At 40.3% G+C, this 22,667-nt stretch overlaps 1 protein-coding gene and 1 long non-coding RNA gene across 2 annotated transcripts in view; both read left to right on the top strand.

The window, feature by feature from the left end:
- Window positions 1–22,667, top strand: part of GPC6 (glypican 6) — a 1,341,038-nt gene that overhangs the window by 9,484 nt on the left and 1,308,887 nt on the right. The window lies entirely within an intron of this gene.
- Window positions 692–22,247, top strand: LOC132247785 (uncharacterized). The gene is made up of 4 exons (XR_009459221.1): window positions 692–1,511; window positions 3,939–3,996; window positions 16,728–16,778; window positions 19,420–22,247. It is a non-coding gene; the product is annotated as an uncharacterized LOC132247785 (long non-coding RNA).

The following is a 22,667-nucleotide window of genomic DNA, read 5'->3' as shown; positions in this document are numbered from 1 at the left end:
GGATAGAGGAGGGGGCAATGAAAGGGAAGGGGACATGCTGCTGAGCACAGAGGTAGCAGAGAGAGTGCCAGTAGGAAAACAGGATTCTTGCATGATTCAGAGACTTAAAGTAAGTCTCCAATTGCTGTTCTTGCATCATGGTTTGCCCACCCCAGGTGGGGATTCATGCTGGGAGCAGAGATGCAACCACCCTTCAATACAGATCACTGATACCACACCCCCTCTTTACAGAATCCTGATTCTGCCCTTGATAGTAGGCTATTTTGAGGGTAGACTGCTGCAGGGAACTGTGGGGCAAGTTGCTCATTTTACGCAAGCAGAGTGCTTGTTCATTTCTTCAATTCCTGGGAGGCTGCCAGTTGATGAGGATGTGCATCCTGGGTGTATCTACACATGCAGTTAATGTGACTGAATATGCTTTGGCTCAATTTAAGCCAGAGTAAACTAATCCTAACATTACCATCTACACATGCATTTAAGTGCAGTAATTTACTGTACTATCAGATACCATCTGTATCTGACAGCATTATCTGGCAGCACAGTAAATTTGTCTAGTGCACCCTCATTGCTTTTGATGTGTAGATGGTGATGTTTTACTTTGTAGCAAATTAGTCTGCTGTGCAGTAAAGCATCTTGTGCAGATGTACCCCCAGTCTCTTGAAGTATGGCTTCCCTATCACATGACTGAATAGATGGAAGGAGAAAAGTGGGACTGATGTACTTCTGCAAAGTTGGGTAAAGTGCTTCTGGATATAGGTGGGGATAATAAGGAAGCAGACAGCAGAATTTCCAGTTCCATTTTGGCTGATTCTATTTCTATACGTCTTGGTGCCTTTTGGAGTTTGCAGTCAGCAGTGAGACCTTCTCCTAACTCAGTCTTGAAGATCACACCCCAAAGGGGAAAAGTCCTGCTTGAGATACCATTAATAGCTTGATTGCCAAACATTTCTTGTGTGATTTAATGTGTTCTATAGTAGTTTGTCCATGATGAATTGAGAATATTTGCTTATGATAAGTTTAATTCTTCTAAAAAATACCCCACTCTGTTGGGCCTCCAGTTTAAAGACACAGAGGTTCCACAGTATTTGACATGGCTTCTAGATAATCACTAACTAAGGATTAGGAGACTTTTCTCAGTTCCTGCTTAACAGAGGCATCTTTTCACTCATTTACCTTGAAGTATGTCTCTCCTTTCTAAAGTTCATTTTGCGTAAGGGAAGATAACAGCCCATATCATGCAGATACCCAAAGATCCTGTAGCTGAGAGGCTATTCACATGCCTTTCCTGAGAAGATTTTTGCCAGGTGCAAAATGTGCCACTTTGCCTAAATTATTAGAAGTAGAATTGACATCTGATGTAATGTAGGAGAGTCTTGGGAGTTGGAGGCAAGAGGCAATGGAGAAAGTGGTAGTTTAAGGGATTATGGAGAGGTTAACAGAGAATAACCCCCTTTAGAAGTAGGAATTCAGTTTTGCACCTGCATATTTGTCTCCTGATTTATACTGCACAGGTAAGTGTTCAGTGATTGCTCGTAGCTGATTTCTTTGGGTAGCTTGAGGTGCTGCTTTTAACCTAAGAATCTACAAATAATAAACTATGGCTGTTTGAGACAGAACCTGTTCCCCTGTGTGGTACTACAGTGTAAGCTGCAAGAAAATAGCATCCATGTGTAGTATCCTTAGTTTTGGAATTCATTTTCTACCATGGTTCACCAAAGGTCAGATGTGGTGATCTTAAGGGCAAGCTGTGAAAGTCATCTTTTCCTTTAGGTTTTTCCTGAATATAGCAGAGAGGCATGCTGCTATCTAGATTCTATAATGATATGTGCTAATCAGTAGTATAACAAAGTGAGGGTGATCGGGGCAGCAGCCCTAGGTGTCCAGTTGGAGTGGGATGCTAAAATAGCTGCTATAGGTGCTGGCTGGCTATCCTGATGCTGCCATCACTGGAAGACCAGTAGGCACTGTTGCCCCACATATAGTCGCTGTCCTATTATTATATCTCTGGATCCTGGACTGGGGATTTTGTATGGGAGTTTTTCTTTTGGCTTAGAGAGGTTTTTTTGTAGCTGCCATGTATTCATAGGTCAGGACTTCTGTAAGTTCCAAATTCTGTAAGTATCTGCTAATTTTGTTGCACTTGGAGAGTTTACTTGGAAAGTGGGTTGGCTGTAGGTAAGGATGCTGTTTGATTTATGTTTTGATTAAAAAAAAAACATGCCACACTTGAGGGTACCTAGCCAGCACTGTGCAATTAAAATAAAAATACAATAGTAGAAGAGATGAAACATAAATCGTCCAAAACAGTAGCACCTTTTCTCCCAGCCTTTCACACTTCATCACTTCACCAGTCTACAGGCTTTTGAGACCTGTAGAGGAGTTAATTTTTAATGACTTAGGATATTGGGTCTATAAAAGTTTTCTGTGTCAGTATCTAGATATCTTAAAAGTTGCAGTAACAAATCAAAACATAGACGTGATATCTGTCTAACAATAGCCATTCTTGGAGTTTCATTTCCTTCACACTGGTTGAATATTTCAAAAAAGAAGAACCTTTAAGTACAACCAAAGTATAGCATGAGTGTATAATATAAAGGCATGAATACTGAAAATAAATATTTACTCCTTGAAATTTACCCATTCACAGGCCAAAGCTGATCTGACATCTGCAATAATGTTATGTGTGAGCAATTTTGGATTTTTGAATGACAAGGGCAATATAAGTTACTGTTAATTGACATTATCTGTACAGAAGAGAAATAAGAAAATATCTCTTTGGCAATTTTTGGCTCAATCCAAGTTTCTTTAACCAGTTAGAGCAGTGACCATCTAGTGTTCTTAGCTATGTTCTTTATAGCATTCTAACAAATAGGCATTTAAAATGTTTTTGAAGATGTACAAAAAAATGACAAAGCACGCCCCGCTAAAAAAATAAATAAAATCTCCTTTAAAAAATAATCCTCTTACCTTATTTATAAAGCAAACTATCTTCAATTAGCAGTAACAGCTGCAAAAAAAAAAAAAAAAGCAGGAAAGACAGAACACACTAATCTAAGTTGCAAAATAAGTTGTGGTGACTCAACAGAGATTTTGCTGTTTCTGAACAGAAAATCAAAATCTAATTTAAAAATGAAGGTATTTAAAAGAATGGCACAGGGGAGTTTTATTTATTGAACTGGTGAAAAGCCAGGAGTGATATTCTTTGACTGCTGCTATTGCAAGATAGTCCGTCATGCTGGCTATGAGCTAGCAATGAGGATTGTTAATTGAATACCAAGAACATAACTAAAATGCATTGATTAAATGCAAACACCTGTCTTTGCAATATAGCATGGCTGATGAAATCAGAGGATGCCCAGAAGTAGTTTTCTAAAACTGAAAAATAGTGATTAGTTTGCTCCTCAAGTTGATAATCAGAAGCCAAGGTCTATTCTTTAATAAGAAATCCTAAGCCTCTTTATTTTATAATTACAGGAGCAGCCCACGTTGCAAAATGGGCATAATTTCAACTAACCTACTTGGTTGTTGGAACATTTTTTTTCTATTAGCACAGTTTGTATCAGACTTGTCAGCTAAAGACCCAAGAACAAATTCCTGCCCTCTTTTATAGACCCATAACCAGGGATCCTGCTTTTCTCTGATAAAAAATAAACCCCAATTTTCGGTTTCTGACCTAAAATCCACATTTTTCCATGATTAAAATGAAACACTACTATATATATATTAGTGGTATCGCATTTTAATCACAGAACAAATGTGGATTTTGGGTTACTTTTTTAAATCCGAAAATTTGGGGGGGGGGGGGGGTGTTAATCATAGAAAACCAGGATCCCTGGACATAATGTTCTGACACACAGCAGAATTTGGCTAAGATTTTATTATTTTTAAGAGTGATACAAAATCAACTAAATAATTTTTACACTTTATGTTGTCTTCAGTTATTTGAAGCAAACCCACTGGAATGACTAAGTATGGGATCTGGAAGAAATGTCTATGGTAGGTATTATTTAACGTAATGATTGATCAACTTTTTGAGTAGACAGTGATCATTTCTTCTTTAATTATACAATTGCAAATATGACTATATTATTTATTTGTATAACAGTAATATCCAGAGTCCATGTTCAAAATTTGGATCTTCTATGAACTGCTGTATAAATACATAGTTAAAGAAAGAGACAATCCTTTTCCTAAGGAACTGACAGTCCAGCTGAAGACAATATTGCATTGGTTGACTTGCATACAATTGCAGCATGCTTTGATCCCGATGACAGATGCACACATTGTTTAAATACACTTTTGGTTACACAAACAAAGAATATAGGACAGGTAAATATTATGTTTTAATTTTAAGATGTCCTTGTACAGGACATCAGACTTAGATCCCACTGAGATTTTTATAATAATTGACGGGTCATTTGTGAAGGCAGCTTTGTACCTAGTTAATTAGTTATTTAGAGTTTGAGTTTGCTTTTTAAAGCATTTCCAGCTGGACATTGTAAATCATTGTCTAGAGCACAATCCATGCAGGGTACAGAAACCATCCCTGCACAGTGCCAAACCACACGTTGTTTACATTGCATATGCCAAAGAGTGTGTATAAATATTCACTGCACCTGATGTACAATCACATGGCTTATTTTAAACTGCATGATTGTATACTGGGAGTGGCAACATATAGATATTCTCCAGTGCCATGTGATGAATCTGATATAAGTAACTTAAGGGCCCGGAGGATTGTGTCTGCGTGTGTGGGGGGGGGGGGGGGGGCTGGTGGGTCCAGGAGGTGAGTTGGCAGGATACAGGGAGGGGCTACAGGCCCATCAGCTATGAGACTCCCACCTGTGGGAGAACATGAGGTGCTGCTGCAGCTGAGCCCTGCCAGCTGCAGGCTTCCAGTCATGAGAGCTTGCTACTTTCTGGTACAGGAGAACTGGGGATCACAATCCCTGGCTCCCCCTGCACTGGCTATAAGGCATGATTGGATCTGGTGCTGGATCCCACAGTCATGCCTCCTGACATGCTTGTGTGGCTTGGCAGGAGGCATGACTGTATGGATTATGCCTGAGATCTTATCATGCCTTTACTGGAACATCTATAGGGACCCTGAATAAGATATATAGAGAGCATAGGGCATAGAGCACAAGCTTATATGGGTCTAATTTATGTTAGACCTAACTTCTCTTTTAATAGTTTCCTTTGAGGTTGGCTATATTGGTATTTGTTCTAGGTATGAAGTTTTGTGTAATTGGAGACAGATCCATAAAGATGCTAATCTGTAATGCTGAACAAACCAGATTTGCATTCATAAGATACAGTCAGCTAAGGAATCACACGTGTAGCTTTGGTATTGATTTAGATCATTTCAGGTTACTTTTTATAGCCCTTTCAACATCATCACTGCAGCTATCATGCAGGACAGACAAGAAATCTTTCTAAAAAGACTAATGGAGTTGGCAAATTGGAATAATCATTTTAATAGCTGATATGTTAGTGCTAATCTTCTTGTTCTATTCTTTGAATTGACTGTGGTGATATAATCTGATCAAACTGTTGATTTCACTGAATTTCTCAGTATTGTCTGGCTGAAGGTCAGGGTGGATAAATAATTATTTGTGGAATGTTTCATTTGGGCTCCTGTGCCCTCATATTACCTTATTATGAAAATGTGCAAATGACCTCTGGGGGAAAAACCCTGAAATTAATTTATGATAGATGTATTTCAATAAGGGGATGTAGTAATGTAGTGAGGACAAATAGAACATGCATATTCAGATTAATAGTAATAGTTCATATTTTGATACTGTTGAATTAATAGGAAACAGGAAAGTATGTAAATATCATTACTCAATGGCCCATAAATTCAGAGAATTCAAGAATATTCATATTTCACACTAGGTCCGTCCGGTTTTGCTTTTTGCTGTCTCCATAATTAATAAATATCAATCATTTAGGCCCTGATTCTGGGCAGAGTATTATATGTGACAGGAACCTAATACTCAAACATTGAGTTTCATTGTGGCAACTGGATATACTAAACCACTTTAAGGAACAGTCTGAAACAATGGATCATTATTTTACAAAGACAAAGCAAAGCAGAGTGCAAACCGAGGATTTGCCTACACGTTTCTAAGGTTTTATTTCTTAGTTGGTTCTAATGGGCTCTCTTTTTTTATTCTCTTCTAACCACTTCTTCTATTCTCCATGGCTTACACAGACAAACACATACTACATTTTTTAAAATGAGGCTTAGCAATTCTTTAATTTGCCTTGTATTCACTGCAACACTTACTAGGTCCTCAGAAAGATTTTGTTGTTAAATGCCTCCTAAAGTTTAGGCATCATGCTGAAGAGGAATTCTCAGCCCTGATTTACATGTTTGGGTCAACTCTGGGGACAACTGGGGAACTAAAAATAGGAACCACAAAAGCTAGCCTGTGGAGCAGAAGGTTATCTCTGGTAGGCAGAAGGGAGTATACAGGTTGGGGTCCTAGGTTACAGATAGTTAGGATTCACACCTGTGGCCTCTATCCCCTACTTCAATCCTTTCTTACACAGTGACATTTTGGTAGCTTTTCTGTTCTCACACAATAACTCAAGTATTAGCACTGTCACCTAAGATGCAGAAGAGTATGAAGTAGGTTGTAGTAAATGGTTTTATTAGTGAAGTTTGTATCAGACTTGTGATGTCCTCCCTCTTCTGCCTGTGGGAATTTGAATCCACATGAACCTAGGGGAATAATTTAACCATTAAGCCAGTGGTTCTCAACCTTTCTGGACTCAAGACTCCCTCAATAGATTCAAGGAATTTCTCCATAACTTCTGTGAATTGAGTAGCACCCAATTTCAAAATGAAGTTTATATATTATAGTGGGGTAGGGGGATATATATTGTAGAGGGACCAGGCAGTGGGGGTGGGGAATTGGCCAGGCAGGACAAATCTGAGCCTGCACTGATCCACTTATGTCCTTACACAATGCCTTCAAAGGATCTGGCATCCTCCTGGCTGAAAATCATTGCACTAAGCCAAGGGAAATTGTGGAGGGTGTATGAGTATTCTCAGTCTTTCCTGTTGAATGTTTCATTTCACATGGAATAATTAAATATTAATTGAGCCAGGAAGAGGTAGTGTGTGTGATCATTTCTTCCTGTCATAACCTCCCAAACCTTAACCCCACCTACTGAAGGCCTGCCAAAATGAATAGGTTTTGCAGTGCTTCTGGAAGATGTCTAAACTCAGGCTCAGATGGACCACAAGGAAAGGCAGTTCCAGAGCAGAGGACTGAGTGCTGAAAATGACCTAAAGTACCTCCTAAATAAGGGGTACTCCTACTACAATTAATATTTAAGTATTTTATATAAAAGAGGGAACAAAACCCAGGTTTTTCTCTCACCCTCTTTCAAGTGAGTCCCCTAACCACTAGGACTAGAGGGTCATGTCTGTTCTCTCCGTCTCTCAACCAATGAGCAGAGACAACCCGAGCAGGGTGCGGGGCCCGGGGCAAATCAGCCTGTGCAGGGCCCTTCCCCCAGATGCAAGGAAGCTGGTGGCAGATTTGGCGGCTGGGGGGAGGTGGCGAGCGGCTGGATGTGCCAGATGCAGTGGCGGTATCAGCAGTGAGAGGCGGCAAGCAGCCGGATGTGAAGCCGATGGCAGTGCAGAGTCACCGAGCTGCTCTGCCCAGCTCTGTGGGGCCCCCACAAAGTGGCAGTCACTCCGATTGGCCCCTTCTAGGGATGGCCCTGCCAATGAGATTCAAATATTCCACACAAAATGGAATACTTCAGCAGGGAGATTGAGAGTATTCAGACCTCATGATTAGAGTATCCACCTGAATATGGAAAATGGAGGTTCTATCCCAGCTGATGGAGTAAAGAATTAAATCCTAGTTTCCCACATCCTGGGCATGTCTTCTACCCTGTGACCTACTGAATGTAGGTGAGGCAGTAAGATCATCATCTGCTTTATTTTGAGAACACATAACAGCTTGTATATTAGAGAAAACATAGTCTAATGACTGCAATGGATCCCTATCCAAGTCATACTGAATGGTTCATGTCCAGAAAAACACCTGTAGGAGCCTCAGGAACTTTACTGATCCAAACATAGGCAACTTCAAAGTTAGGCTGCAGCTAGGTAGTTTTTTGAGCATCTAAATTTTAGATTTAGACATCTACAGAAGCATCTCAAAGTCTAATAGTCTAACAAGGTTATTTCTACAGAGTATTCACAGTGTGAGACAGCTAAGGTTTGCGAGTGACTATGTCCTCTTAGTCTCTTTCTTTTGGATTGCCTAATGGGCTTGCTGAAGAACTTTGGAGTGGCAAATGAAGGAAACATTAGGGAGGAGGGATCAGCAAGAGTAATTTAAGGAAATGATGATATTGATTTTTCTTCTGTGTATGTTAGGTAATTTGAACAAGGATGTAGGTAAGTAGGATGATTGAATTAAAATTAATGAAGCTACACCCAATTGCATCATAGGTGAAGTCAGCCCAAATGCCTGCCTTTATTCAAACAAGGTAGGTATCTCCTGGGCATACCAAGGGAATTGTTAATGATTTTTGTAGTTTTCTGTTACAGCTACTTTTCCATTTCTAGGAGACTGTTCTTCAAAGAATCTACTGCTCAAACTGTTAACATTTGCTGCAAAGTAACCTTTCTGTTGTAAATAGACAGAAGGTAGTTTTGGGGTAAGATCATATTGTTTTTTGGGTTCCATCACTTGATTTTGTCAAAGCTGGTCAGTACAACTGTCTACTTTTTTCTATGCACATACATGCAAACAGGCACTTTTTAAAGAACTATTTAATAGATTTATATTTTGTTCTCATTTGATATTGTTAATGTAACACTTCCTCATTGACTGTGACAATCCTTAGTCACTGAAATCCGAAGAACTGCTAGGGAAAAATGTCAGATTGTAGGATAAACTTCCAGGCTGTCTCATTGCCAGAGTATTTTTATATGCAGACAATGTATTATAAAGAATAATGGACCAAATACGCCATCTGCTTTTGCTGATTTGTCAAGGCTGATAGAAGGTCAAGTAGCCAGAAGTGGTCTGAAGGATCAAGTTACAGAGACAACAGGTGTCCATAATTCTGCTTATGAGCTGCAGATGAGATCATAGTGGCCACAGCTTGTGGCTCAAAAATTCTTGTGGATACCTGGAAATTCATTGATGCAGCAGTTCTGTTCAGAGCTAGCACGTGTCTGAAAAGATTAACTGCCAGCTCCTACTATGCAGAAACCTTGGAGAAAGCAGAAGTGAAATCATTCACTCTCTTTCACACACATATATACACAGAATAGGAAAAGTAAGGTAGATGGGAAGGCACCCATAGGAAAACCCATTTCCTATAGGTGGCTATCTTTTCATGGGCATGACCCAGGATCATGGACCCAAATTTTATTTAACTCATTAGGTATATAATTAGAGCTTAAGGCTCTAATCCTACTCCATTTCTCAGGAATCCCTGGTTTCATTTTCGGAATTTGCTTGGGTTTTAGCTCCTATTCCAACCTACATGACTAGATTTGTTCTACTGTGTATGTTCACAAGCAACCTAATATGGCTATCTACCCGTGTTTATAATTTGTTTAGTTCCTATTCCATGTGAGGAAGCACTGAAATTATGTGAAAGTTTTGCATAAATTCTGAAACTTTAGTGTGTGTATTGGGGGGGCAGAGGAGAAGGGCGGATCATGATGACAGTAGCAGTATTAGAAGGAGGAGGTTTCTTACCTCAATGCCCCAACTTTGTACTCACCTTGTACCCTAATAGTCAAGGGATTAAGGCATCTGATAGGAAGTAGGAGATATGGCTTATGACTGAGAAGCAATTAGAAGCTGGATCCAGAAGTATAGCAGTGCAACTCAATGCTTGGGATAGTGCCAGCTCTGCCAGCAGCAGTAGTGCAATCAGCCACCACTTCAGCAATGTCTGCTTTTGCTGCTCCCCCAGTTCCACCCCTCTCCCTTAGTTATGCTATTCCCAGGTCTTGCAACTCATAGGAAAATGCCCTAATCGCTAGACTATTGGGTTAAAAGATGAGTTTGTCAGCCTCTTCTGATCCTATTCCCCTGAAAAAAGTCAAATAGAATCTGAGTCATGGATATTTATGTGGCACTAAGAAGTGAACTAGAGTGTGGGCCTTTGTTTCCAGAATGACATACATATTTAGTAGAATTCCAAATTAAAAAAAAAATGCCACAGAGAACTAATGGGAAGAACTAGGGGTTATCAAACAGGGAATAACCTCTACTCCTGTCAGGGTAATCCACACTGGGTGGCTTTGAACATGCTTAGTCTATCCTGATATCACTAGTTTTCTAGTGCTACATGTATCATTCAGTTTGGGCACAAACCAATTCCCAGGTGAGAACAGAGGCAGGTCTAAAATTTTGTCTAGGGAGAAAAAAAATGCCTCAAAATTTAAAGAGGCTTCAGCGGTGTTACTGGCCAACAGGCATAAAGGCAGCTTGATGTACAATTGAGCTTAACCTGCTGCTGGAAACTATCAAGATAATGAGTTGGTTTCAGAGGAAAAAGGTTCATTATTTTTTAATTGGGCTGCTTTTCAAAAAAAAATCATGGGCTGCTTATCCAAATGTGAGAGGAGTTCCATATATCACTGAGTATAAGGAATTATAAAAAATCAGTAGAAATCAATATCTAACTTAATGTCATATGATAAACCCTTTGAATATACACTTTGGGCATTTACTAAACCAACCTTTTCACTTGTCAAAGCCCTTCTCATTTGAAAAACAAAACCTTCTATATATGTAATATATAAATATGAACTGATAAAAGTGCAGTTCGTAAAGGGAAACTTGAGCAAGATCAAAAACATTTTGGCAGGATTGCTTCTGGGAGTACTTACAACAAATGAATACAGTACATCTTTCTTTGCGAATTAACACATTCTCATTTGGAATATTTATTCAGAATTTATAAAGTGGTTTTCTGAAGAGCTTTCTGAGAACAAAATGGGAGCAGTAACAAATGTACACAAATAAAAAAGAACTGATACAGCAAAACAAATCAGAAACTCAATGAACATTTAATATAAAAATGTTAATATCTATTTAACAACAAACCTAAAAATAGAAGTTGAAGTTTTCAAAGAGTACTGTCTATATGTCTTGAAAAATGAATGTATTTGTTGGCCAGTAGATGCATAGGAGTTTGAGGAGGAACAGTAATTTAAGTACTTCTGGTTTATATATTACTGTGTAATTCCTTTTGAAATCTTTGTTTTATATGCCATCTTTCTTTCTTATATGTGATGTATTAATTGTTCACATCATTTCTGGGAGGCTAGCTCAGGTGACCTGTCTCACTGAATCTGAACCTAGGTATCTGAATAATTTTTTGCACAGCTAGTTGTGTATTTTCCCATGGATCTGGCAAGTAGTAAAGTGAAGGATTCCACTTTAGCTTGTAGGTGTTCATCCACAAATATTAGTTGTGCAGATATTCAGATGCTTCCCTCTGTCATTTCCTCCCTTTTCTTTGTTACTTTGTTTGAGCTTTTTCAAAGTTATTTTATAATTCTGCTTCTAAAGTTTCAAAGTATAGCTTTGTTTGCCCATTTCAACAGCTGGTAGAAGATAATATTAAGGGGTCTTACTGACATACCTTCATGATTTTCTCTCCTTGCAAATATTTTCTGCTTACTGTTGAGCTGAGAATGTTACTTTGCATTTTATTAGTTAAACAGGAATTATACATGTGTTTCTGGAAGGCATGTTTATTCTCTGTACATCACACATAACAGTGCAGCTGTCCTTGATGGGTGGATATACTAGGTAAAACTCACATGGACTTTAATGGGACTAGTATTTCACTCACTGATTTTTCCTTTGCCCAGATCACTTGCATGTGTCCCCCTGTGCTACTGTGCCTTTATTTGGGGAATTTCAGTTCCTTGCTCCAATAAAATATTTGAGCTAATGCATAAAAAATATCCTCACTTAGATTTTCGGATGTATGTCAGGAAAGGGAAGTGAGCAACTGATGCCAAAGAGGGAAGCAACAGTTTTGGGATTCTGCTGCTTGTTTCTGCTGAGCCATGTGACACTGGAATACACCCTGACTCTGTAGAAAAACTCCATTTGCAGGAGGAGAAGACATCCCCATCTAGATATCAACTTTCATAACCTCTAAGTCAGGGGTGTCAAACATATGGCCCACATCCACCTTGCAGAGCTGGGTTATCCATCTTGAGAGCTGTGGCCCTAGAGCCTCAGCAGCATTGCAGGAAGGAAAGGAGCCCACCACCATGATCTGTTCCTGTGGCAGCAGCCAAGGGCCTGGGTGAGAGCTGTAGTGCTGAGCCCCAGCAGCACCGCAGGGGGAAGCCTGATGCAGCCTGCAGCCACTGGCTTTGGTGGGAGTGGTGGCAAGTGGGGACTGCCCGTAGCTGCTGCCAGCGGTGTCAGCAGCAGGGTTGGGTGGTGAGTGGTGACCGCCCGTAGCTGCCACTTGCTATGTTGGTAGCTAGAGGGGGGTGGGTGCAAGCAGAGACTGCCCACAGCCACCACTTGCCATGTTGGCAGTGAGGGGGAAGGGGGGTGGGGGAGGGGGTGGGTGGTGACCACCTGCAGAAGCCAGCCGCAGCCAATCTCGGGGGGGGGGGGATGTGCCCCCCCCCATACCCTTCCTATGCATCACCTGTGGGGCCTGGTCTGGACCATGGAGCCAGTCCCACACTACTCATCTGTCCTGTGGACTGATCCTGCACCACTCATTTGGCCCACAGGGCTAGACAAATTTGACACCCCTGCTCTAACTCAATTCTTCCTGCAGGTGTTTTTCATCAGCCTTTAATCCTAATTCTTAATTTCTCTTATTTAATTTCTCAGTTCTGCTGCAATTTATCCATTGTTAAAGCCCTTTCTGAAATTTTTTTTTTCTTTATAATTTTATAAAGGTTTTATTTAAACTCTGAAATACTTATACCTTCTCATTATACTGTATACCTATGGTATCTTACCATTCCCCATATTCCCTCATCATGGTTACATATAACACTAAGGTGCATAAAATCATGTAGCATAGTTAGTTCAGAGGTGCAGTTCAGAGGTGATTAGAATAACTACACAGTCTTAAGAACTTTCTTAACATTTGACACAGAGAGCATATGATGAGATTAGCTTATATTGGACAAGATTGTATTCACGAAGTACTACCTTTTCTGAGTAGTTAGCAGTGGCTTTGTGAGAGTGCCTGTGGAAAACGAGAAGGAAGTAGGTCAGAATATATGCCATTATAAATAGCACATAGTGAGAGAATTTCAAAGTGAAGGACATTTAATGTTTTTTTTCCCTCACATTTGAAAAACAGAAGAAATACTTCTTAGACAAATATAAATATATAATTTTATCATTAGCTCTTTGGGAATAGCAAAGGACAGCTGTGCTGAAAATGCATAGCTTCTTCAATTGTGCTGGAGTTAGAAAGTCAAAATCCACTTCAGAACTCAATTATAAAAAGACATTATGATAAACTGCAGCCCTACAAGATTGCCATGCAAATAAACTAGCTCAGCTGTAACATACTTACCTGTTCTATTCTATGATGTTGACTTGAAGAGAGAATGGTTATGTATTTATGAATGGGCAACTAGAGCTTTACAAAGTTGCTATAGAGATTAATGCCTCCCAAAAATTGGAATAGAGATGGATCAGTTGGCAATATCTTTTTGCAACCAGTTGATAATGTAAATAATCTCAAATAATGATAATGTAAATATTCTCAAATAAAGGCAAAAGGATCCACAGAAAAACCCACAAATATTTTGGGGGTTTTGTTAACAAACGTACATTAATAAATTCTGTAAATAGTTTAATTTCCTGGAAAATATCCAATGTAATATTTAAAATAAATATATGTAACAACCTTATGTCTTTATAAAATTTATATAAACTATATAGTATTTTTATACTTATATTAAAATTGTGCTGTGTTTTACCAAAGGCAGAGATTTCTGAAGGCATGAAATAGGTCCATTTTCAAGTAGTAATGGCTTGCATATGAGAAACAGGCATAAAATTGCATTTTTGGAAGTTTTTGATGCATGAGCAGCTTTTTTTGTTTTAAAACATGAATAAATCAAAACTTCAGGGAAGGAATGCAAGGTCACAAGAAACAGGACAACAAAACTGTTCAGCTAAAATAATTCTATAAAATAATATTTATGATTTTTACACCATTGCTGTAAATTGAACCAGTGAAAAAATGGAAAGTGTTGTGTGTCAAAATGCATGGAATAAAATTAAACTTGAATTTTATGCCAATGTTAAAAATAAATACATACTTCACACCCTCATCATCACTTCCAACCCATAGAAATATGTTTTTTTAATCACACTACAGGAAATACTTATCAAATATACTATTACTTAGATAACTTCAGGTAGATAAAATAGCAGGAGCCTGCTTTTTTTGCCTTATGTTGTAAATCTTTAGCACATGAAACCAGTTTGTTTTGTTTAAAAGTAAATAATCCCCTTATGCCTTGCAGGTCAGAAACTATGTTGCTTCAGGGTATGGGAACAGGCAAAGCTATATACGTACTAAAACACAAGCTTTGCTAACTAAATTATTTATAAATTATTACAAATATTTAAATGAGAGCAAGGGAGATAAGAATTTAAAAATACTAGTTTGTATAAAAAACAAAACTATAATTTATTGTACAATACCAATTTATCAGTTTAACAGTCCTGTCATGTTTTTACAATATTTACTGAGTGAAGCCTTACAATAACCTTGGGACCAAGGGAAGTATTACAAGAAAAACCTTGTTCATTTGAAATGCAGGGAACCCAAAATTACTGATTTTGAAATAAATGGGTTCAAATTGTCCTAATTGCAGTACTACAGTACATTTTATTTATTTTATGAAACCACTGTACAGTATCTGTGTAATTTTTCTCACAGCTTTTTAAAGAAAGAGTGGATTGTGGTCTGCTTGATTATCTTATATTGGTTATGGACAAATGAATTGATTTTTTTCTACAGCTTTCATTAATCCCTCATCCACAGCAGTGTCTTTCAGCACAGAATTGAGGCTTGTGAACATCACATATGCCTCTGTCCATAACACACATACTTGCTCAGACTCTGACTTCTCATTTTCTTCCACCTCTTCATTTTCTTCTATGTCTTCCTCCATGGGGGTATCTTGACTTGCTCTTTTACCACTTTCTTCTGCAAAATTGACACTGTATTGTCACCATTGATGAACTCTTGGAAATTGGTGGGGCAAACGTTTCTCCCTAAAGCTCAGCTCAGCCAGAATCATCTTGCTCAAATTCAATTTCTTTGGCAGCTTTGGTGCCAAAGGCACCCTTCATGAAGCAGTTTGTGGTGATGTGGGGTGGAGCTTTATCCCATGCAATGATGGCATTTCTTACAGAAAACATGTAGAAAATGGTCCATTTTTGTGGGTCTGTTGCATTCCTAGAAATGTCTTGTAGCAGATAATGTGCCAGTTGTTTCTCGTATGCCACCTTATTGTGGCATATTATTCCCTGCTCTAGGGATTGCATGTAGGTCATGGTGCTAGCTAGAACAAAGAGCACATGCATATGCTTGAGGCCTAATCCTTCCCAATTGTGCGCTGTGCAGTTGTCAATTAGTAGAAGCACATTTTTTATTTGGGCATGCCAGTCTCTGTTTAAATTGGAACAGCTACTCAAAACAATTTAATTGGTCATCTATGCATTTTTGTTGGCTTTATAGAGTCATGGCAGGTCTTTTACACCTTTCATACACTGGGGATTTTCAGACATCCCCATACTAGGGGCTGTAGTTTCTCAGTACCATTGCCATTACAACAGAGTAGTACAGTGAGCCTATTTTTGCTTTTCTTTCTACTGGGACACGTGTCTCCTTTCAGGCTGCAGGTTATAAAAAAGTCCCATATCATCAGCACTGAACATGTCCTTTGGCATGTATTTCTGGAGTTGGCTTCACACTTTCATGCCAATTTTCTGCAACCAAGACATTGAGGGAATATGCTTTGCCATGTACAAAAAATGAAATGATGTTGGAATCTCAGGAGCCAACCATTAGAACAATGAAACTTGACTCCTAGCTTCAACACAATCTCATCTGCTTTCTCTTTAATTAGTGGCCCAGATATTTGTATATTATTCACTATTATATCACAAAATCACTCAAACAGTTCTTTTTCTAAGCTGAATGCTTTGCACTGCAGACTCCTTGCCTTGTCCCACATCTGTGTTCTTTCATCGCCATCTTCTCTATTGAATGCCAATTCTTCAAATAGGTTGAATGTCTGGAAGGATGAATACGATACTCTTTAGAAATTTCCATTTTTGATTTTTCCTTTCTTCTACTTCATATATCACTTTCAACTTCTGTGAAATTGTTAACTCATTGTAGTTCCTCTTCCTCTTGGTTACCATCATGGTCACTCCTACTGGACTCACACTCAACTAAAAAGTATGCACCATGTCTGCAGGCAAACACTGATATTATCTACATAGTTTTATCATATTTTGAAGTAAGTAAATAAAGGACCAAAACTAGCTTCAAATTTCAAAGTACCCGTATTTCAAATTTTCTGTATTGTAAGGCATCTGTGATTTCAGCTGAAGAGTGACCATAGCGTTAAGGTATCCAACACTTTGAACCTATCCAGAATCAAAATGAATGAGGTTTTACTGTATTTTTCTGTTTTACAGATCATAAAGTTGAGGCACAAAAATTGCCCAGTGTCACGCAGGAGCTTTGAGGTAAAAATGAGTCTAGAACCTTAAAATAATAATAATGAAAGTAGAGATTGATTTCTCTTAACAGAGTGGGTAAGAATCCCAACAATGCCTACAAAGATTAAGATTGGTGTGTAAGACACAAAACATGAAGTAGTACAAAGAAACAATGAGAGAGAATAGCAACAAACACAGTGGTATTAACAGTGGCCTAACCATTGCAAAGTTTTGTTTTGGGGTTTTTTTTAGGTATCATATCAAAAAAGATTTTAAAGAAGTATTTGAAGGAGGACAATGGAATAGCTTTATGGAATTTTATAGGGAATTTTTCCTAAACACATGGAATGCAATGGAAGAAAGCACAAGAGTGCTTGTTTGAAAAATTAGTACAGGCTGTGAAGGAAACAGAAAGAGGGCTGATGGAAAGATAAAAAGTTAATTGTACTGATGAACTAGAAGGGGCTTGACAGACATTTATTATGTCATGTGTTAATTGTACCATAAATTGTAATGTGCTATATATTCAGTCAATAGATGACGCAATAATATGGAACTTTTAATTTGGAACATATTTGTGGCTGGTTTGTATCACACCTTACATTCAATGTGTGGTATGTGTCCCAGCCCTGAGACTGCCCCGTACCCTACAATGAATTTAAACTGAGCATTGGGATGGGGCAAGGAGCAGCCCTGGGGTTGCCTCAGCAGACTCCTGCCCAATCCCTGTGATTGGGCTGGGTGCAGGCACCCGGCTCAAACCGGGATCTGGGCTTTCTTGTGTCCCATCATAATGCTTAGTTCAGGGTCTGGAAAACTGTCCCTTGCCCATCTGTTCCCAAGCATTGGGTAAGGGAGAACTCCAGGAGCCACGTGGCTGGACTCTAAGGGTGTGTCCATAAAAGCCCGCACATGCCTCTTGCTGAGTCTCAATGCAGTTTGAGATGCAGCAAGAGGCATGCTGGGAACAAAAAAAAATTCCCTGTGTTGCATATTTGCAGTGGGGGCTCAAAATTTGATACCTGGATATCCAGGTAGCAAAAAAAAAATATGGGGGAAAAAAGTGGGGCAGGACAACTGGAGGCTCAGGTCCTCCAAAGAGACACTCTGGTAGGCAGCCATAGGATCTCTATGGCTGCTCCTTGCCCTGGTGCTGAAGCATGCTGCCTGCCCATGCAGGGCAATCAGCAGTGCAGGCTGCAGGGACCTGGACCCGGGCTCCATTCCAGTTAAGTAGGGAGGGGGCTGGAGGGGGGAGGCTGTGAGGGTGCAGGGGACAATGGGGCAGAACTCAGGAGGGGTGTGTTCCCCACCTGCCCCCCACAGGGCCCACATGCCCCCACCCACCATGGCCCCAGGCCCCCCCTCCCCGACATGGCCTTCAACTCACTGGCAGCAGCAGTGGCTGTTAGGGCATACAGGGTCTCATGCACAGCCACCACGTGGTGTGGGCAGTGCAGCCAGGCCCCGGCCATCTGGCACCTGGCACTGTCTCTGCCATATCACGCAGGCCCGGCCCAGCTCGCCATGGTGCCACACAGGGCCATGCATCTTTGGGCAGCTCCAGGCTAATACCTGGGGACCCAGGTCCTGTGTGCACAGCACAGCACTGCACAACATCTGGCTGGGCCTGTTCTGTGTGGGGGCTGTGCCACAAGGCCCCAAGAGCCCCAATGGCATCTGTTGCTGCCAGTGATCTGTGGGCCATGCAGGGGGGCTGGGGCCGTGCAGGAGGGTTCTAGACCCTGCAGGGGTGAGGGCTTTGGCCCATTTCATGGGGCTCTGTGTGGAGGCTGTAGCCCCTGCCAAAGGGGCTCTGGGCCGTGTTGTGTGGGGGCTCTGGGCCCTGCAGGGGGGCTTTTGCCCCTGCAGGGGTGCTCTGAGCCCTGCATGGGTGGAGTTGGCCCCTGCAGGGAGGCTCTGGGCCCTGCAAGGTGGGGCTTTGGCCCCTGCTAGGAGGTTTTGAGCCTGGAAGGGGAATATAGCCCCTGTGGGGGGCATGTTGGCCCTGTAGGAGGGCATGTGGGTCCTGTGGGGAGGCTTTGGCCCCTGGTGGATGGCTATGGCCCCTGTTGGTGGAGCTGTGGCCCCTGTGGGGGGGACAGTCCATGATCTGTATGGGGGGCTGTGCCCTGTGGGGGGTAGGGGGCCCACCCCTCCTGAGCAGCCCCCCCATGTGGCTCTCCACACCCATAGTCCCCCCACAATCCACCTACAAGCCCCACACACCCAAGCCATCCCCACAAACCCCTCATCCATATACCTGGCCCTGTGGGTCAGAAGTGAGGGGACTGAAGTGGGGGTGGGGGGGCAGGCTGTGAATTGAGACTGATGTGCAAGGGAAGGGCATTGGCATATCAGTGCTGCTGAGTGCTGCACATCCTGGTGAGCAAAGCGGGTAGGGGTAGCTCTGATTTTTCTATGACAAAAAAGCCAAAAGTAAATGCCAAAGTGTATAGATATTTAGAATTTATATTATTATGATGATAGAGGCACTGGTAGGCTTCCAAATTGCTTTGAACTTGTAAATATAGCAATAAAATGTTGCTCAACTGATCTCTTTCTATATATTGTGGCATTTCATTTTAATAGTGAAAGAACACTATTTCTGGGTATTTTAATGAGATAATTTGAGTTTCTTATCAGATAATTTGCTATTTTTAAACAGGAAACATCAGGATCTCTGCTGGTGAGACAAGTGGTGACATCCAGGCAGAAGAGCCTGCCTAGGGCCCGTCAGCTGAAGGGCAGATGAGATGACTGACTTCTTGGCCCTTTGGGTCCAAGAGGACACACTTGGACAGTTCAGAGTGGGCCACTCTGCTGTCCAGATGGCAGAGTGGGGGCACCCAACCAGGTCTGCAGCCATGGGGCCACAAGTCCAAGGGGGCAGATACTGTCGCAGGTGGCAGCAGGTCACAGCCAGGCAGGAGCCCTCACTGGCAGACTGTTGTAGTAGGTAGAGGGGTCAGGGGCCACTCCAGATCAAGGCTGCTTCAGCAGCCCAGCTGACACAAGCGATAGTATCCCCAGATACCAACTTGGTGGGCCTCAGGAGCTCCTGAGGGCAAGGAGCCCTGAGCTGCTCACCGGGGCAGGTTTTTATACTTCTGGGGCCAGCACAGGTGCTGGGCCCAGGCTCTGGATCCCCCTGGCTGCAGATCTGGGAGGAGCTGGGCAGAGTTATTTTTCCCCAAGTGGCACAACATGCCCCACACCAAAGTGCATGTCCATACATGTGCACTGAGGGAAAAATCCCCAACTCAAATTTGTGCCACTTCTATCTGAGCTGCTACAAGTGCATGTGCCTGCATGTGTAGACACATCCTAAGGAACTTTATGTCCTACTGAAAACATTACATGTCCTGCAATACAAGTCTGACATGGCAAAATGTGCAGTTTTGGGCATAAAATCCACCAGACCCAATCATGCCTTTTTATTAACATTTATTAACAGCCAAGAGCCAAAGTCACAGAAGATGCAGGTGAAGTAGGAGAGTATGAAAAAGAGTCCAGTGGTGAGGGTGGGGCCATTCTGTGAAAGAGAGACAGAGCAATGCTTGGTGGAAGCCGAGTTGTGTTTTGGTGAGTGGGAGAACTGAATAAGGACTACAGGCTGAATGAAGAGATAAGGGTGAGGAAACTTGTAGTTAAGCAGTTACACAGTCAGAGGAATCATCAGTGTAGAAGCTGAAGTTACCAAGAATGTGTGTGGGAGATTGTGAAGAGCGGAAGAATGGGTGAGGGTAAGCCATGAGTGAAAATCAGAGAAGAAAACTGATGGATGATAATCATATAGCTAGTAAATGACAGTAACCTGGAGGGGAGAAGAGGATGGAAGCACTGGTTAAGATGCCTTTGTTTTGGCCATAAGGCCTTGTGTTATTTTACTTATTCCTATATCAATTTTGTAAGACACATTTTGCCTTTCGAAATGTATCAGAGCACAAATACTTGTCAGAATATTACTGACAACACTCCCAGTCTCTGAACTTCTTAGTTGTGATTATTTCCTTAAACAGATCGTTTATGCTGTTCCTTTGATTCACATAATTAATCACTCTTATTCAATCAAATGCCTTTCTCAAAGTATGAAATCATTAAATATAAATTGTTCTCAATCCAAGGGGAAAAAAGAGCCAATTTTTAATTGTCTTAGCAGCTGCCTGTGCCACATTTTTAAGATGAAAACATAATTACCTGAAAAAAATGGAGAAAAAGATAAGGGATCTCATAGAACATGAAGATTTTCTTCAATTAACAATTAAGAATAGGTGAGGGGCTCTTTTGGATAGCTGCCCAAAATATGCAAGAGATTTACAATCAGTCTTAATATCCAAGAAAAAACTATGTCTTTTTATTTGTCATATATATATATGCACCCACAAGGTTTTGTAGGTAGCTGGAAGTAAGGATCTTCAAAATGTAATATTTGTCACACAACAGTTGGCTTATTACACATGTGAAAGTGTTTTTCAGCATGTGAAATGGGAGGGAGAATTGACAGGCATGTGATATTAAATGAAGTGTATAGTATTATCTAGAAATAAAAAAGTGAGCCTGAAGACTAAATGAACTACTAGTCATTTATTTACTCCCTAGTCTCTTATATCTTTTGTTGTATAATGTTCATAGAATAAACTAATGGATGCAGACATATCATAAACATAAAATGGTACAGGCAGTAAGTCTTAATGCACCTTAATTCTGATTTAGATTATTCAACCCAAACCTGAGTGATGTTCCAATTACATTAAAAGAATCCAGCCACACACAATGCAGGATCTTACCGAATTTTTGCCAATCTGGTTTAGATAATCCAATATTATCATTTTCTTTCAAGCCTACACTAGAAAGAAAATTGGAATATTGCCAAAATGTGTGTGTGTGTGTGTGTGTGTGTGTGTGTGTGTGTGTGTGTGTGTGTGTGTGTGTGAGGGAGAGAGAGAGAGAGAGAAAGAGAGAACTGGAAAGTAGAATGAAATAAAAAAGTTGAATATCTTTTTTGACACACTTACTTCCTGTTCTTTCTGTGTGTTATCCAGCTTTATCTGCTTTAATGCTTTGGTTTTGCAATAAAATATTTATGTATCACACACCAGTAATCAGTACTATTTTGTCCCTGTTTACTAGTTAGCTATCAGAGATGATATATGGTAACCCATAAATTATGTCAGTCTTGGTTCACAATCAATTTAAAGCATTTCTGCTCCCAGAAAACACAGCTTTCAATTCATTTGAAAGAAATTGCAAGTCTTCATTTCTTGTGCCAGTTTTGTCCATGGTAAATCAACCACAGAATGGAATAAGCATCAGCAATATATCGCTCTCTTACCTGTAGTTTTTGTACATGCTTTTCCTCAGTGAAGACCACACTGTTATAATTTATATGCTGTATCTTTTTAAATTTCTATATTAAAATTTTAGTATACTTAAAAGCAGTTGAACAATGTCAAATTAATTCAATAAGGGGAACCAAAATACATTCTACATACAATACAGTAAAACATCAGGATATTAAGTTTGTTTCTTTATTAATCTGTTAAAGTACAATGAAACCTTTCTAAACATGCTTATTTTAAATGAGAGGAGGCTCCGCTAAATTGGTCTTAACCAGAGATCCTGGTTTTCTCTGATAAAAACAAATCCCCAATTTTCAGATTAAAAACCTAACCCCAAATACACATTTTTCTGTGTTTAAAATGAAACACCACTAATATATAGATATAGATAGAGTGGTGTTTCATTTTGATCATGGAAAAATGTGAATATTGGGTTATTTTTTTAATTTGGAAATTGTGACTTTTTTATCAGAGAAGACCAGGATTCCTAGTCTTAACTAAGCAACACAGCCTATTTTTGAGAGAGAAGAAAGCAGAGTTGTCTCCCTCCTCCCCCTGCCCTACCACCCCCATA

The sequence above is a fragment of the Alligator mississippiensis genome, chromosome 1 (genome assembly GCF_030867095.1).
Source record: "Alligator mississippiensis isolate rAllMis1 chromosome 1, rAllMis1, whole genome shotgun sequence".
Taxonomy (NCBI): domain Eukaryota; kingdom Metazoa; phylum Chordata; order Crocodylia; family Alligatoridae; genus Alligator; species Alligator mississippiensis.
Note: the sequence above shows the minus strand (reverse complement) of the source record. Positions and strands in the feature narration are given on the sequence as shown.